The sequence below is a fragment of the Egretta garzetta genome, unplaced genomic scaffold (genome assembly GCF_000687185.1).
Source record: "Egretta garzetta isolate BGI_Z169 unplaced genomic scaffold, ASM68718v1 scaffold407, whole genome shotgun sequence".
Taxonomy (NCBI): Eukaryota; Metazoa; Chordata; class Aves; order Pelecaniformes; family Ardeidae; genus Egretta; species Egretta garzetta.
This window is the reverse complement of record NW_009260183.1, coordinates 101,832-112,473: the sequence shown is the minus strand read 5'-3', so window position 1 is coordinate 112,473 and position 10,642 is coordinate 101,832. Positions and strand designations below refer to the sequence as shown.

The 10,642-nt window shown below is 54.3% G+C and overlaps 15 non-coding genes across 15 annotated transcripts; 3 read left to right on the top strand and 12 right to left on the bottom strand.

Moving 5' to 3' along the window:
- Positions 1-1,057: 1,057 nt before the first annotated feature.
- TRNAV-AAC lies at positions 1,058-1,130 on the bottom strand. The gene has a single exon. It is a non-coding gene; the product is annotated as a tRNA-Val (tRNA).
- A 263-nt stretch (positions 1,131-1,393) lies between these two features.
- Positions 1,394-1,466, bottom strand: TRNAV-AAC. Its single transcript has one exon. It is a non-coding gene; the product is annotated as a tRNA-Val (tRNA).
- A 610-nt stretch (positions 1,467-2,076) lies between these two features.
- TRNAV-AAC lies at positions 2,077-2,149 on the bottom strand. The gene has a single exon. It is a non-coding gene; the product is annotated as a tRNA-Val (tRNA).
- A 610-nt stretch (positions 2,150-2,759) lies between these two features.
- TRNAV-CAC lies at positions 2,760-2,832 on the bottom strand. The gene has a single exon. It is a non-coding gene; the product is annotated as a tRNA-Val (tRNA).
- Positions 2,833-3,318: 486 nt separating this feature from the next.
- On the bottom strand, positions 3,319-3,391 carry TRNAV-CAC. The gene has a single exon. It is a non-coding gene; the product is annotated as a tRNA-Val (tRNA).
- Positions 3,392-3,882: 491 nt separating this feature from the next.
- Positions 3,883-3,955, bottom strand: TRNAV-CAC. The gene has a single exon. It is a non-coding gene; the product is annotated as a tRNA-Val (tRNA).
- An 860-nt stretch (positions 3,956-4,815) lies between these two features.
- TRNAV-AAC lies at positions 4,816-4,888 on the bottom strand. The gene has a single exon. It is a non-coding gene; the product is annotated as a tRNA-Val (tRNA).
- Positions 4,889-5,820: 932 nt separating this feature from the next.
- On the bottom strand, positions 5,821-5,893 carry TRNAV-CAC. Its single transcript has one exon. It is a non-coding gene; the product is annotated as a tRNA-Val (tRNA).
- A 490-nt stretch (positions 5,894-6,383) lies between these two features.
- On the bottom strand, positions 6,384-6,456 carry TRNAV-CAC. The gene has a single exon. It is a non-coding gene; the product is annotated as a tRNA-Val (tRNA).
- A 1,524-nt stretch (positions 6,457-7,980) lies between these two features.
- TRNAV-AAC lies at positions 7,981-8,053 on the bottom strand. The gene has a single exon. It is a non-coding gene; the product is annotated as a tRNA-Val (tRNA).
- Positions 8,054-8,354: 301 nt separating this feature from the next.
- Positions 8,355-8,426, bottom strand: TRNAE-UUC. Its single transcript has one exon. It is a non-coding gene; the product is annotated as a tRNA-Glu (tRNA).
- Positions 8,427-8,653: 227 nt separating this feature from the next.
- Positions 8,654-8,725, top strand: TRNAE-UUC. Its single transcript has one exon. It is a non-coding gene; the product is annotated as a tRNA-Glu (tRNA).
- A 536-nt stretch (positions 8,726-9,261) lies between these two features.
- On the bottom strand, positions 9,262-9,334 carry TRNAV-CAC. Its single transcript has one exon. It is a non-coding gene; the product is annotated as a tRNA-Val (tRNA).
- A 435-nt stretch (positions 9,335-9,769) lies between these two features.
- TRNAK-CUU lies at positions 9,770-9,842 on the top strand. Its single transcript has one exon. It is a non-coding gene; the product is annotated as a tRNA-Lys (tRNA).
- Positions 9,843-10,000: 158 nt separating this feature from the next.
- Positions 10,001-10,109, top strand: TRNAL-CAA. The gene is made up of 2 exons: positions 10,001-10,038; positions 10,064-10,109. It is a non-coding gene; the product is annotated as a tRNA-Leu (tRNA).
- The last annotated feature ends 533 nt before the right edge of the window (positions 10,110-10,642 follow it).

Genomic DNA, 10,642 nt, shown 5'->3' with positions numbered 1-10,642 from the left:
TCCCCCCCCCCGCAGTCTTATTTTTTTCAGCCCATTCATGGGATGAATGAATGCAAAATGCATTGGGGGGGGGGGAGGGAGGGAACAAACTCATTGCTTGGTTTTGAGCAGAACCATCTCACTGGGTCCAACAATGGGCCCAAACCATGGTCCAAGAATGGAGCTGAGCCACGAGACGAGCACAAGAAGAAACTCAACCTGGTCAAGAGTGAGACTCAATGGGAAAGTGGAGACGCAAGAGGAAGAGGTGAGAAATATTTAAGACTTAAGTCAAAGAAACAGCAGCACCCCAGGAACAAAACCAATGTCATGGAGGGACAGCACCAAGTTGTTCATGGTCATCATCACACAGAAAAGCTCTACCCCCCGGCATATAACCCCAAATTCTGGATAAATCCCACCCTGAGCTCTCTTATCCAGGATCTGTCCCACGGTACCTGAGTGAGGGCAGCAGGGACGGCTGGGGGCAGGGCTGAAGGCAAGGTGAGAAAGCAGCCCATTGGGTGGATCAGCAGGGGCCATGCATGGACACTCCTCCAAGACACCTCACAAAAGGGTAAAATGCTCCAGGACTGAGCTTAAATAGAGCCCCTGGACCATGGGCAGGGGGTGGGGGGGCCCAGCTGGGGGTGTTCAGGGCCGTTAATTCTCATTAGTGCCCTCAGCTGATCTTTCCTCTGTAGGAAGAAGAGCTCCTGGTCCCCATGGGCATGGCAGTGTCCTTCTGTGTGAGTTCAGGACGCGACAGCACAGCCTCTTCTTTATCTCTCTCTAAACATGCAAGGGGGAAAAGGTGTGATTTGGCGAAGCAGTAGGGTGTGAATGCAATTTTTTCCTCTCTATCCACGCGGAAAGTGAATGTTGAAAATGCTGAACATACAGGAAGGGCTGGGATGAAGCCATCATCCCACCCCCTTCCACTGGTCTCAGGTTCAAACCCACCCCCAAATAACCCCTGAATTAAATCTCAAAGAGCGCATGGGTGTCCTGGATAAGCACCTTGCAGTGGGAGGGAGGGGAAGCATAGAGGAAGGGGAGAAAAAAATCCTAAAAGCCATGTTTCTGCCTGGTTTCGAACCAGGGACCTTTCGCGTGTTAGGCGAACGTGATAACCGCTACACTACAGAAACCCGGTGGTCTTGTCTCCTGTGGGGCAAACTTCTGCCAAGGCAGAAGAATTCCTTTTCACTCCATTTCCTCCACTCCCAACGATGTTCCCACCATCCATTTCACCTTTCCCTTGTTGTCCCTCGTTTGGTTCACTCCTGACAGCCTCCTGCCTTGCCTCTTGATTTCCAGCCCTGCTGCCTTCCATTTGGAAGCCAGGTATTGACAAAGGGCATGAATGCCTTGCAAAATCGAGGAGATGCTTTCAAAAGCCCCCAAAATGAGGTGTTTCTGCCTGGTTTCGAACCAGGGACCTTTCGCGTGTTAGGCGAACGTGATAACCGCTACACTACAGAAACCCGGTGGTCTTGTCTCCTGTGGGGCAAACTTCTGCCAAGGCAGAAGAATTCCCTTTCACTCCATTTCCTCCACTCCCAACGATGTTCCCACCATCCATTTCACCTTTCTTTTCCTTATCGTGACTCTTCTTCTCACTCCTCTGGACCTGCTCCAACAGATCCACGTTCTCCTTCTGCTAAGGCCTCCAGACCTGGACCCAGGGCTCCAGGGGAGGTCTCACCAGAGAAGAGAAGAGGGGCACAATCCCCTCCCTCGCCCCGCTGCCCACACTGCTGGGGATGCAGCCCAGGGGAGGGTTGGGTCTTCTGGGCTGCCAGCGCCCATGTACGCCTCATGACCAGCTTTTCGTCCATCAGTACCCCTAGGTCCCTGTGGGCAGGTCTGCTCCCCATCCCTTCATCCCTGCATGGATCCCGGGGGGTGCCCGCACCGGGGGGCGGCACCTTGCCCTTGGCCTTGTTGGACCTCATGTGGTTCCCTACTGACAGCCTCCTGCCTCGCCTCTTGATTTCCAGCCCCGCTGCCTTCCATTTGGAAGCCAGGTATTGACGAAGGGCATGAATGCCTTGCAAAATCGAGGAGATGCTTTCAAAAGCCCCCAAAATGAGGTGTTTCTGCCTGGTTTCGAACCAGGGACCTTTCGCGTGTTAGGCGAACGTGATAACCGCTACACTACAGAAACCCGGTGGTCTTGTCTCCTGTGGGGCAAACTTCTGCCAAGGCAGAAGAATTCCCTTTCACTCCATTTCCTCCACTCCCAACGATGTTCCCACCATCCATTTCACCTTTCTTTTCCTTATCGTGACTCTTCTTCTCACTCCTCTGGACCTGCTCCAACAGATCCACGTTCTCCTTCTGCTAAGGCCTCCAGACCTGGACCCAGGGCTCCAGGGGAGGTCTCACCAGAGAAGAGAAGAGGGGCACAATCCCCTCCCTCGCCCCGCTGCCCACACTGCTGGGGATGCAGCCCAGGGGAGGGTTGGGTCTTCTGGGCTGCCAGCGCCCATGTACGCCTCATGACCAGCTTTTCGTCCATCAGTACCCCTAGGTCCCTGTGGGCAGGTCTGCTCCCCATCCCTTCATCCCTGCATGGATCCCGGGGGTTGCCCCCACCCAGGGGCAGCACCTTGCCCTTGGCCTTGTTGGACCTCATGTGGTTCACTACTGACAGCCTCCTGCCTCGCCTCTTGATTTCCAGCCCTGTGGCCTTCCATTTGGAAGCCAGGTATTGACGAAGGGCATGAATGCCTTGCAAAATCGAGGAGATGCTTTCAAAAGCCCCCAAAATGAGGTGTTTCTGCCTGGTTTCGAACCAGGGACCTTTCGCGTGTGAGGCGAACGTGATAACCACTACACTACAGAAACCTGAGGAACAGCTCTCCTGGGAGCCCTCTTTGGGGAAATTCAGAAAAATTCCCTTTCACTCTATTTCCTCCACTCCCAACGATGCTCCCATCATCCATTTCACCTTTCTTTTCCTTATCATGACTCTTCTTTCCCCCATCCTCATCTTCCAAAGCCACCAAACACAAAAAGAACAGCTGTCCCCCTTTCACAGCACCCCTCCAACCCATCCTTCTTCATCACCTCTTCCTGGCGCTCAAACCAAGCGACACAACACAACATGGGCTCCTTTCGACAAAAAAACCCATGAACGTGCCTTCCCCAGGGACACCCCAACAGCGGAGGGGTCCGCAGCCATCGTTTGCCAAGGGGCAGGGCCAAGGTTCCTCATCCAGTTGGCCAAATGGGAGGCCAATGACGCTTGGGTGTCACCGTCCCCACGCGGGATGACCCAACTCCTTTGATATCGGCGAGACAGAGAGGGGGGGAAAGGGCGTCAAAAAGTCATGTTTCTGCCCGGTTTCGAACCGGGGACCTTTCGCGTGTGAGGCGAACGTGATAACCACTACACTACAGAAACCTGAGGAATAAGCCCTCCTGGGGGCCCTGTTTGGGGAAATTCAGAAGAATTCCCTTTCGCTCCATTTCCTCCACTCCCAACAATGCTCCCACCATCCATTTCACCTTTCTTTTCCTTATCATGACTCTTCTTTCCCCCATCCTCATCTTCCAAAGCCACCAAACACAAAAAGAACAGCTGTCCCCCTTTCACAGCACCCCTCCAACCCATCCTTCTTCATCACCTCTTCCTGGCGCTCAAACCAAGCGACACAACACAACATGGGCTCCTTTCGACAAAAAAACCCATGAACGTGCCTTCCCCAGGGACACCCCAACAGGAGGAGGAGGTGTCCCCAGACATCGTTTGCCAAGGGGCAGGGCCAAGGTTCCTCATCCAGTTGGCCAAATGGGAGGCCAATGACGCTTGGGTGTCACCGTCCCCACGTGGGATGACCCAACTCCTTTGATATCGGCGAGACAGAGAGGGGGGGAAAGGGCGTCAAAAAGTCATGTTTCTGCCCGGTTTCGAACCGGGGACCTTTCGCGTGTGAGGCGAACGTGATAACCACTACACTACAGAAACCTGAGGAATAAGCCCTCCTGGGGGCCCTGTTTGGGGAAATTCAGAAGAATTCCCTTTCGCTCCATTTCCTCCACTCCCAACAATGCTCCCACCATCCATTTCACCTTTCTTTTCCTTATCATGACTCTTCTTTCCCCCATCCTCATCTTCCAAAGCCACCAAACACAAAAAGAACAGCTGTCCCCCTTTCACAGCACCCCTCCAACCCATCCTTCTTCATCACCTCTTCCTGGCGCTCAAACCAAGCGACACAACACAACATGGGCTCCTTTCGACAAAAAAACCCATGAACGTGCCTTCCCCAGGGACACCCCAACAGGAGGAGGAGGTGTCCCCAGACATCGTTTGCCAAGGGGCAGGGCCAAGGTTCCTCATCCAGTTGGCCAAATGGGAGGCCAATGACGCTTGGGTGTCACCGTCCCCACGTGGGATGACCCAACTCCTTTGATATCGGCGAGACAGAGAGGGGGGGAAAGGGCGTCAAAAAGTCATGTTTCTGCGGGGCCCCACCCCCCTCCTGGGCCACTGGCCACGCTGCTGGGGATGCAGCCCAGGGGAGGGTTGGGCCTTCTGGGCTGCCAGCGCCCATGGCCGCCTCATGCCCAGCTTTTCATCCCCCAGTCCCTGTGGGCAGGGCTGCTCCCCATCCCTTCATCCCTGCATGGATCCCGGGGGTTGCCCCCACCCAGGGGCAGCACCTTACCCTTGGCCTTGTTGAACCTCATGTGGTTCACTACTGGCAGCCCGCCTCGCCTCTGATTTCCAGCCCTGCTGCCTTCCATTTGGAAGCCAGGTATTGACGAAGGGCATGAATGCCTTGCAAAATCGAGGAGATGCTTTCAAAAGCCCCCAAAATGAGGTGTTTCTGCCTGGTTTCGAACCAGGGACCTTTCGCGTGTTAGGCGAACGTGATAACCACTACACTACAGAAACCTGAGGAATAAGCCCTCCTGGGGGCCCTGTTTGGGGAAATTCAGAAGAATTCCCTTTCGCTCCATTTCCTCCACTCCCAACAATGCTCCCACCATCCATTTCACCTTTCTTTTCCTTATCATGACTCCTCTTCCCCTTCCTCTGGACCCACTCCAACAGATCCACGTCCACCTTCTGCTGAGGCCTCCAGACCTAAACCCAGGGCTCCAGATGAGGTCTCACCAGAGCGGAGCAGAGGGGCACAATCCCCTCCCTGGCCACTGGCCACGCTGCTGGGGATGCAGCCCAGGGGAGGGTTGGGCCTTCTGGGCTGCCAGCGCCCATGGCCGCCTCATGCCCAGCTTTTCATCCCCCAGTCCCTGTGGGCAGGTCTGCTCCCCATCCCTTCATCCCTGCATGGATCCCAGGGGTTGCCCCCACCCAGGTGCAGGACCTTGCCCTTGGCCTTGTTGAACCTTGTGATGTTCCCATGACCCCACCTCTCCCGCTTGGCCAGGTCTCTCTGGATGCTGTCCCATCCTTGAAGTGAGTCTCTTCTGAAAATGGAGATTTCCCTGTAAAATTAGGAGATCTGTGCACAGTAGTTGGAGAGCTGCTGGGGATGCAGCCCAGGGGAGGGTTGGGTCTTCTGGGCTGCCAGCGCCCATGTACGCCTCATGACCAGCTTTTCGTCCATCAGTACCCCTAGGTCCCTGTGGGCAGGTCTGCTCCCCATCCCTTCATCCCTGCATGGATCCCGGGGGTTGCCCCCACCCAGGGGCAGCACCTTGCCCTTGGCCTTGTTGGACCTCATGTGGTTCACTACTGACAGCCTCCTGCCTCGCCTCTTGATTTCCAGCCCCGCTGCCTTCCATTTGGAAGCCAGGTATTGACGAAGGGCATGAATGCCTTGCAAAATCGAGGAGATGCTTTCAAAAGCCCCCAAAATGAGGTGTTTCTGCCTGGTTTCGAACCAGGGACCTTTCGCGTGTGAGGCGAACGTGATAACCACTACACTACAGAAACCTGAGGAATAAGCCCTCCTGGGGGCCCTGTTTGGGGAAATTCAGAAGAATTCCCTTTCGCTCCATTTCCTCCACTCCCAACAATGCTCCCACCATCCATTTCACCTTTCTTTTCCTTATCATGACTCTTCTTTCCCCCATCCTCATCTTCCAAAGCCACCAAACACAAAAAGAACAGCTGTCCCCCTTTCACAGCACCCCTCCAACCCATCCTTCTTCATCACCTCTTCCTGGCGCTCAAACCAAGCGACACAACACAACATGGGCTCCTTTCGACAAAAAAACCCATGAACGTGCCTTCCCCAGGGACACCCCAACAGGAGGAGGAGATGTCCCCAGACATTGTTTGCCAAGGGGCAGGGCCAAGGTTCCTCATCCAGTTGGCCAAATGGGAGGCCAATGACGCTTGGGTGTCACCGTCCCCACGTGGGATGACCCAACTCCTTTGATATCGGCGAGACAGAGAGGGGGGAAAGGGCATCAAAAAGCCATGTTTCTGCCCGGTTTCGAACCGGGGACCTTTCGCGTGTGAGGCGAACGTGATAACCACTACACTACAGAAACAGGGTGAACTGAGTGGAGTTGTACCCTACTGGCAATAGGCTTAACCCCATTTCCCTCACAGGTTGCTCCCAAGCACCCCAAACCCCTCTGGGAAATGCACCCCTCTCCCGTGTTCTTCCCCATGGCCCAGCCCCCAAACCCCCTTGATATCAGCCTGTTTTCTCTGCTCTCTGCCTTGGGGATCATCACCCCAAAGCACGGAGCTGCCCTCCTGCCCGCAAGGGCATTGCGTGCTCCCTTGTGCATTGGCCTCACACCCCAAAGCTCCTCGGCTCATAACTGGCTGGAAACAGCCTCCTATTTTCCCAGAAAACACAAAAAACACCACTGAGCTGTTGGCTTCCGCTGCCCCATCTGGAGACAACACATTTGTGACCTGATCAGGGGTTCCGCCCGATGTGGGTTTGGCTTGGGTTTCTCCACAAGAAACTCCACCGAAGAGAGAAGGGGTCAGTTCCATTGCTGATTATCAATGCATTTTGGGGCAAGAATCGGGACATTTCTACAGGTATTATATAGATATTTAAAGTTCTATATCTGGGTGCGCATTGTGATGTCGGAAATAAAGGTTCCCCTGTGCTGACCTCCCGTCTCACCACTTGACTTCATAGAATAGAATCATAGAGTCATAGAATGGTTTGGGTGGGAAGGGACCCCCAGAGGTCACCCAGCCCAACCCCCCTGCAGGGAGCAGGGCCATCTCCAACCACATCAGGTTGCTCACAGCCCCAGCCAACCTGGCCTGGGATGTTCCCAGGGATGGGGCCTCCACCCCCACTCTGGGAAACCCCTGCCAGGGTTTCACCACCCTCAGGGTCAAGAAGTTCTTCCTCAGCTCCAGTCTAAACCTGCCCTGGTTTGGTTTAAAACCATCCCCCCTTGGCCTGTCACAGCTGGCCCTGCTAAAAAGATTGTCCCCGTCTGTCCTATGGGCCCCCGGGAAGCCCTGCAAGGCCGCACTCAGCTCTTGCCTGAACCTTCTCTTCTCCAGGCTGAACACCCCCAGCTCTCTCACCCTGGCCCTGCAGCAGAGGGGCTCCAGCCCTTGGATCATTTTGGTCGCCCTCCTCTGGCCCCGCTCCAACAGGTCCATGGCCTCCTTGTGCTGAGGGCTCCCAAGCTGGACGCAGGGCTCCAGGGGAGGTCTCACCAGAGCAGAGCAGAGGGGCACAATCCCCTCCCTGGGTGCTGGCCACGCTGCTGGGGATGCAGCCCAGGGGAGGGTTGGGCCTTCTGGGCTGCCAGTGCCCATGGCCGCCTCATGGCCAGCTTTTCGTCCCCCAGTCCCTGTGGGCAGGTCTGCTCTCCATCCCTTCATCCCTGCATGGATCCCAGGGGTTGCCCCCACCCAGGTGCAGGACCTTGCCCTTGGCCTTGTTGGACCTCATGTGGTTCACAACTGACAGCCCGCCTCGCCTCTTGATTTCCAGCCCTGCTGCCTTCCATTTGGAAGCCAGGTGTTGACGAAGGGCATGAATGCCTTGCAAAATCGAGGAGATGCTTTCAAAAGCCCCCAAAATGAGGTGTTTCTGCCTGGTTTCGAACCAGGGACCTTTCGCGTGTTAGGCGAATGTGATAACCACTACACTACAGAAACACAGTTGTGTGATACTGGGGGTGACCCCCTCGTGACGAGGCAACCCCAGGTCTCCACCTCTGCCTTCTTCCAGCTCCTTTTCTACCAAAATTCTCCCCAAATTTGCCCTTAACGTTAGCAAAACACCCAATTTTTATGGTCACCATCCAAACTCTCATATGAGGAAGAAGAGATTTTGTTGGAGAGAGGACGGGGAGCAGGGGATCGCTGCCAGCCCGCAGGGGGAGAGAAATTCCGCGGGACCCCCGAGGAGAAAAGATAATGAATTCTAAAGAATTCGTGGTTTTTGCACAGAGAAATTTTCCCTGACCGGGAATCGAACCCGGGCCACGGCGGTGAAAGCGCCGGATCCTTACCACTAGACCACCAGGGAGAGGTGCTTTAGCAGAAAACAAATGTTTTTAATTAATATAACTGGTTTTTTAATTTATTTTTCTCCTTTTTAATTTTGTTGGTTTGATTTTCTTATTTTTTATTAATTCTGCCGCCGAAGCGAAGCAGCTCCTGTCGGGCTGCTGGGAGATGGCAATGCTAGGAGGGGTAAATGGTAAGTGGGCCCAGAGAAAAGATGGGATTGGTAAAATTTGGGCATAAATCAGGTCCCTGGTGGTCTAGTGGTCAGGATTCGGCGCTTTCACCGCCGCGGCCCGGGTTCGATTCCCGGTCAGGGAAAGGCAAAATTGATCTTTTCCAAAATTCAGTTGAATTTCTAAATTTCCTCCCCCATATCTGCTGGATTTCTGCCTTTCCCTGAAAAGGAAGAGGCGATTCCAAAGCCATGAAAGAGACAATTCCAAATCTATGGAAGAGGCGATGCCAAATCCATTGAAGATGAAAGCAGTTGAACTGTTTCTGGAGAATAATATCCCATGGTCTGGTGGGGCTGAATCTGGGGGAGCGTTTGCTCCACTCGGGTCCGTCGGGGGGACACAGATGCTTTAATGGATTCCTGCATATTTCTACCCAAAAAGGAGCCTTGTCCCCAGTGATGACGGAGGGGGGAGGGGACTCCAGACTGCGCCGAACCCACTGTCCAACTTGTCCTTGTATCCCCAGGGAAAATATTAACACACAGACTAAAATAAATGCCCACCGACAACCTGGGCTGTAAATAGAGATTTTCTTTTGCAACTGCGCCTATTCCAGGGTTTGGGGGAATTATTGATCCACGAAATTCCTGGAAAGGAGTAAAAATAGGAGTATTTGAGTGTTTCTGCCCGGTTTCGAACCGGGGACCTTTCGCGTGTGAGGCGAACGTGATAACCACTACACTACAGAAACCCTCCTGCAGGACCTTCCCTGCCTGCGCCCTGCCTGCACCCTGCCTGCACATCCCGCCCTCACCAAATCTGACTCTGACACCTTCCAAAAACACCTCCTTCAAGGCATCCTTGCAGATGACACCAAACTGGATGGGAGTGTGGGGGGAAGAGCTTTTCCATGGAATTTTTGCAGAATTCTGCCTTCCTCATCCTGCTTATCCTGGTTATCCACGCGGGACGTGGTTGCCCATCCCAAAACCCGCATAAATTTGTGTAGCATAAATGCCAAAATTGCATGGCAGGGATAGGGGAGGGGGGTGATTTTCCAGCCTTTCCAACAAATTTCTCTGCTTGGGTGTTTCGCCCCACTCGGGGCCCGAGAATGGGCAGGAAAGGGGCTGAAACCACCAGAACGCCGCAGCAAAATGAGGAGGAAAACAGCTCTTTTCAGGGAGCCCGGCTAGCTCAGTCGGTAGAGCATGAGACTCTTAATCTCAGGGTCGTGGGTTCGAGCCCCACGTTGGGCGTCTGAAATTTTTCCCCCACTCCACCACGATCCAGCTGAATACAAATCGCAGGATTTTTCGGTGCTTCCCCACTGAAATGCACCTTGGAACGCCCAAAATCTTTAAAAACTTAATTTTTAGCATCGCTATATTACCTCTTCTGCCCCAAATTTGGCACCGTCAGGATGGCCGAGTGGTCTAAGGCGCCAGACTCAAGGTTCTATCTTCCCACAGATTGGGTATTCTGGTCTCCGTGTGGAGGCGTGGGTTCAAATCCCACTCCTGACAGGTCCCTTTTGGGGGGCTCATTCCTACAAAAAAAATTCATTTTCTCCTTTGCCCCACTCCCTCGGGCCAAAACCCCACCCCAACACTGATGATTACATCCCCCAAATTAATTGAATTGGTGGTTTGTCTCAACACTGGGTCCCCCCGTGGGGTGGGCAGGGTGCAGAAGGCCTTGTTTTGCCTTTTTTTCTATTTTTTAACCAAATTCAGGCTTTTTTTCTCTTTTTTTTTTTTTTTTTTGAGTCCTCGGTGGTGCAAGGAACTTCTTTGGTGGAAATCATCCCCAAAGTCAGGTGTCACCACAACCCCACCCAATGCTCCAGGCGTGGGGCAGAGGGGCTGGAAAGCTGCGTGGCGGAAAAGGCCCTGGGGGGGTTGGTTGAGAGGCGGCTGAATAGGAGCCAGCAGGGTGCCCAGGTGGCCAAGAGGGCCAGCGGCATCCTGGCTTGGATCAGGAGTGGTGTGGCCAGCAGGAGCAGGGCAGGGAGCGTGCCCCTGTGCTGGGCACTGGGGGGGCCGCCCCTCGAGTGCTG